This window comes from Monodelphis domestica, chromosome 1 (genome assembly GCF_027887165.1).
Source record: "Monodelphis domestica isolate mMonDom1 chromosome 1, mMonDom1.pri, whole genome shotgun sequence".
Taxonomy (NCBI): Eukaryota; Metazoa; Chordata; class Mammalia; order Didelphimorphia; family Didelphidae; genus Monodelphis; species Monodelphis domestica.
The window spans coordinates 44916988-44923148 of record NC_077227.1 but is presented as its reverse complement, the minus strand read 5'-3'; positions in this window follow the sequence as shown (position 1 = coordinate 44923148).

Here is a 6161-nt window from a genome sequence, read left to right as displayed (position 1 = left end):
CCAAGTAGATCTACTTGCTGTTCCCTGGTTAGGACATCCAAACTCCTTCCTTGGTGCCTTTGAACAAGCTATCCCCAATGCTTAGAAGGCATTCCCAGCTAGAACTTCGAGCTTCTCTGAAGGCTCCATTGCTACTTTCTTTATCCCAGTTTTTGGTTCCTCCTGTAAGGACCTCAGGAGCCTCCCTGCCCTGCTATATGAAGAAGCCCTGGGAAAGCGCAAATCCTCTGAGTCACCCGAACAAGTAGGGCCTGCAATAAGGGCCAAAGCCCCTCTTCCCATCTTTAGGAGTTGGAATATCAGTTATGAATTCTCCAAATATTCTCCAATAAATCCCTCTCCTCCCAGCAGCAGGAACCAATTCCCCAACCTTGATCTGCACATCAAGTATGGGCTTCTGCTTCCCTCCTCTCCCCCATGAGTCCTCTTACTTGACACCCAATAGAGCTATCTCTCTCTCTCTCTCTCTCTCTCAAAATATATATAATATATATATACATGTATGTATACATTCATTCACATGTATTTATATGTATTTGTTCTTATTTATTTTGGGGTGTGCTCAACACTTTTGACTATTTTGGGGATTAAGTGACTTGCCCAGGGTCAAACAGCTAGTGTCTGAGGCCAGATTTGAACTCAGGATAATGAGTCTTTCTGACTCCAGACCTGGCATCTCTCCACCATACCACCTAGCTGATCTTTTTATGTGCAAAATATATGTGCGCAAATGCAAATATGTATATATTTAATTGTCTATAATTTCAAGTATGTGTGCATATAAACCATATCTATGCATATAGACTACTTATACACGTGTATATGTCAATGTGTATACCCAGTGTGTATGCAACAGATATAAACACATACACATAATACACACACATATACGCACACTTGTAAACACAAAAACATACACACACAACCACTGGAATGTATTAATCTGGATATCAAATTCCTCCACATCAGTAGACCTGACTTGTGCCTCCCATTGTCCGCTGGCTTAACTTCCTGTCTGCTGACTCCTGCCTTGGGCTGTCTTGTGTGTCTCAGTTCTGTACCTTGGAATTATGAACCTCACTCAAACTGTTATTAAGATATCTTGCAGTTGTATCCCATTCCCCAAATAACAATGGCCTTTCTTTTTTATTTTCATCTCCCCACTTGCCCTTCCCTCCAATTACCTCCCTCTTCCTTTGTCTTATTCCCCTTCTATTTCTCTGTGGGGTAAGAAAGAATTCTATACCCGACTGAGTAAACTTGGTTTACCCTCTCTGAGCCAGTTACCATGAGAGTAAAGTTCAAGCATTGCCTGTCACTGTACTTTTCCTCCCCTCTCTAATGATTTTTCACATCTCTTTATGTTTTATAATTTATCCCATTCTATCTACTTCTCCTTGTTGGTTCTTTCACTCCTGTATTTGTTTTGTGGTGATATTTTAATCTTAGTTAGAGAGGATTCTCCTGGTGATACAGAGCTACTCTGGATTACTCCGCCATCTTGGCTCAACCCTGGGAAGTAACTACCTTTCTTTTAAAACTCTCACCTAGATTATTTGACCCTTTCCCTTATTGATGTCCCATCCCCAGTGTCTGCCTCTTACAATCTCTTCTTCACACAGCCAACATTCCTGTTCATATCCAACATTCAAAAATCTCCCAGAGTTCTTCATTGCCCTGGGGCAGGCATCTTCAAGCTCTCCCTCTCTTCAGACTCCTCCCCCTTAGACTGCAAATATCCTAGTCTTCCTCTATTCTGAAAAAAAATCCTGTCTTTTCCTTGCTTGCCCTTCAAATTAAACTACTAGACAGAGTTGTCTACACTATTGCCTCTATGGTTAATCACCACCCACTCACCCCTTTGTAAAACACTATTTTCTGTTTCTAAGTGTTGAAATGAATCTGATCTCTTCAAGGTCATGAATGACCTATTCATAACTATTTCCAGTGAGCAGTTTTTCGTCTTCATCTTCTGTGACTTCTCTGGAGCATTTGACCTCTGGTCACCCCCTCTTTTTGATGCCCTCTTCTGCCTTGGCTTCTGTGCCTTTCTTCTCATAATTTCTCTTTCCTTTTTCTGATTGCTGCTCTTCTTCTTCCTTTTTTTTAATCACTTTTCCACCACTTAAATTTATATGTACTCCAAAATTCTGTGCTAAGTACTCATTCTTCCTTTCTAGCTATACTCTCTTTCTAGATGCTTTCAATGGCGTCCATGGCTTCAATAATTACTTCTTTATTTCTATGCAGACAACTGACTTATAGGTCTACATTTTAGCTGGATATCCAGTCTTATCTAATAAACATTTATTAGAATATGCTAGGCACTGTGATAAGTCCTTTGAAAAGGACAGTTCCCTGTCCTTAAGGAGTTTACGATCTAATGATGAGAAACAATACATGAAACAAAATAGGAGGCAGGAAGACCAAAGAATATCTTCTCTGATAAAGTTGAAATCAGGCAAAGTATGGAGTGATCCAAAAACTCAGTTCCTGTCCTCTATAAAGGAAGGCGTTGGGAGAAGTTTGGTCCTCCATATTCCAGTCTTCTAACCAGAGAGGAGAGGAGAAGAGGCTGAGGGAAATGATGTCAAAGAAGGCTTGAATTAGCATTATGGTATTGAGATTAGAGATGATGAACTTAACCTGGGAAAGATATCTTGTTCTGGATAGAAACCAGGCCGAAGAGATATAGGATATTAGATAATTAATACACAAACTCCTTTAGCCTAATGTTTAGAGTTTCCCAAATTTGAGTGTGATATGGATAAAGTCAAATGAGGAAATTTAAAAAAAAAACAAACCTATGGTTTATTTGAAGAAACAAAAACATAGTGTGACAAAGTGGAAATGTTTAATATTAGGTTCTAATATACCTTCAATGTTTAAATTTATTTATTTATTTGCTACATTAAAATACCTAATTAACCCCCTCCCTGCATTAGAGAAGGCATCATTTGACAAAATTATATATGTATTTTTTAAAATGTGCCATTTCTGTTTATTAGTTCTTTCTCTCAAGGTGGACATACACAAGCCCTTCTTCAAGCAATGTTTCTGTTGCTGTATGTAGAATGTTCTCTTGATTCTCCTTATTTCACTCTTCCTAATTTCATGTAGGTCTTTATATAGTTTTTTCCCCAAAAATTAATCTGTTCCATATTTCTTATAGTGCAGTATTCCATCACAACCACATGCCAAAATGTGTTTAGCCATTCCCCAATTGATGGGCATCCTTTCAATTTGAGTTCTTTGCCATCACAAAGAGAACTGCTATATATATTTTAGAACATATAAACACTTTTCCTTTTTCTTGAACACCTTAGGAAATAAGCATGAGTGGTATTGCTGGACCAAAAGATGTACACAATTTTATAACTCTTCAAAGAGTTATAATTCCATATTCCATAATTCCATAATTCCAGATTGCTCTCCAAAATGGACAGATCCTTTCACAATTCCACCAACAATGTATTAGTATCGCCATTTGCCCACATTCCTTCCAACATCTGTCATTTTCCCTTTTATCACTTTAGTCAGTCTGATAGATACAAGACGATATAGCAGAGTTTTGTTTTGCATCTCTTTAATTAGCAATGATTTAGAGTATTTTTTCCTATAGTTATTTTTTAAAACCTTTACCTTCCATCTTAAAATCAATATCATATATAGATTCCAAAGCAGAAGAATGGTGAGCTAGGCAATAGGGGTTGAGTGACTTGCCCAGGATCACACAACTAGGAAGTGTCTGAGGCCTGATTTGAACTAGGACCTCAGTTCTGTAGGTCTGGCTCTCAATCCACTGAGCCACCTGGCTGCTCCTTGTATACTTATATTTATAAACAAAATTATCTGTTCATATCTTTTGACCACTTATCAGTGGGAGAATGACTCATATTCTTACATATTTGACCAAATTATCTTTATATTTTAAATGAGATCTCTATATACAAAACTGTTTATAAAAATTTTCCCCATTTACTGCTTTCTCTCTAATCTTAACTACATTAGTTTGATTTGTACAGAAGTTTTAAATTTAATGTATTCAAAATTACCATTTTTATATCTCACCATGTTTTCTATCTATTGTTTATTCATAAATTTTTCTATCCATAAATATGATATGTAATATGTTCTCTCTTCTTCCAATTTGCTTGGAATATCTCCCTTAATGCCTAGGTCATGTATCCATTTCAGTCTTCTCTTGGTAAATGGTGTAAGATATTGGTCTATACCTAATTTCTGCCAGACTACTTTTCAGTTTCCCTAATAATTTTTATCAAATAGTGAATTCTTATTCCTCAAGCTTGAATCTTTACTTTTGTCAAATATAAGGTTACCATAATCTTTAAAACTGGTTGTTGTCTGTCTGTTCTGTTCCCCTGATCTACTTTTCTATTTTTTAGCCAGTACCAGATAGTTTTAATAACTATTGCTTTAGAATACAGTTCCAAGTTTGATACTGATAAACCTCCTTCCTTTACATTTTTTATTAATTCCTTTGATATACTTGACCTTTTGTTTTTTCTCAGAAGAATTGTTATTATTTTTTTCTGGTTCAATAAAATAATTTTGGGGGGTAACTTTATTGGGATGGCATTGACTAAATAGATTAGAAAGGGTTGTCATTTTAATTATATTGGCTCTGACCACCTATGAACAATTACTATTACTCTGATTATTTAACTATGATGTTATTTGTATAAGAAGCATTTTATAATTATGTTCATATAGTTTCTATAAAAGTTCTCTTCAGAATAGAGGAATTTAAACTAATTTCCATAAAAAGTTCCAGATATGACCCAAAGTAGATCTATTTTTAAATGACTTTTAAAAAGTTTAAGATGATGTTTTATATTTAGAAAGTCCAAGTAATAAAAGAATAAAGGAAAATAAGTGAATGAATAGTCATTTTGATAGAATGGTTAGCAATTTAATACAAATTAAAAAGCAAAAAATATCATTAACTTCATCCATTGCTCACGGAATCTCTTAGTATAATGCAGAACAGATGTGTTAAACACGGAGCCTGTGGGTTACATATGGCCTGTAACACCACAAAGTATGGCCCAAACCAGACTGAAATTAATTGAGAAATATTTAACGAAATAAATATAATAAAACATAGATAATATTACATTTTGAAACTGTCAATAGTCTGTGGCTCACTGGGATTCTTATGTAGGAAATCATGCCTCCTCATTTTTATTTCAATGTGATACCACTGATAGAGAATACTAGGATTTCAAGTGACAATGTCTGAAAAACTATTAGCTAAGTGATTTTGAAATTATTGCATTGGAAGGGACCTCAAAAGATATTTAGTCTATTTTATATCCAAAGCATAATCATTAGCACAATATCCCTAATTAGTCATTCAGCTTCCACTGGTAATGTTTCATCAGATTCTACATCTAATGACCACCGTTCTCAATATGGCCCCCTGAATGGCCATCTAGTCTATGTCTTGGAAGGGTCTATTTATTCCATTTGGGGATAGCAATAATTATTAGAAATGTTCCTTTACATTAACTTGTAATCTATCTCCCTTTAGATTTTACTCGCTGGCTCTAACTGTATCTTCTAATGAATATGTTTTCTCTTCTTCTTGATAATTTTTTTAAGTATGTCAATTATGACATCACTGAAACTTCAAGAAGGAAAGGGCCCTAGAAGTTATATAGGCTATCCTTTCTTTGACTTCTTCAATGAGTATTCATGCTTCCTCTACTTAACCTCCAGTAGGAAGTCAGTGTTCCTTGTAAATCTGGCTCCCTTTATGTTGCCCTAAATGAGCGAGGACAGCTCCACAATACAGCACCTAGAACATAGTAGAATTAACAATCTGATCACAGAAAATTAAGATGATGTTTTAGAATAGACTCAATTTAAGTCAAAAGCTTTTATTCCTTTTGGGAATCTTTGGATATGATATGGATATGGATTTTGAGAATCTTTGGATGTAAATGGAAGGATAGGGCTTCCCTAATGCATAAATGTATCTATGAATGTCTATAAATAAATACTTTCTATGTTGATACTTAAACAGACTTTTCCCACCCTCATTTACCAACTCCAGTTGTATATTCCCTTGTGTCATCATTTAATATGTGTTGGGTTTAGGTGGGAGAAATAAAAGGAAATCTGTGGCAGAAAAAAAA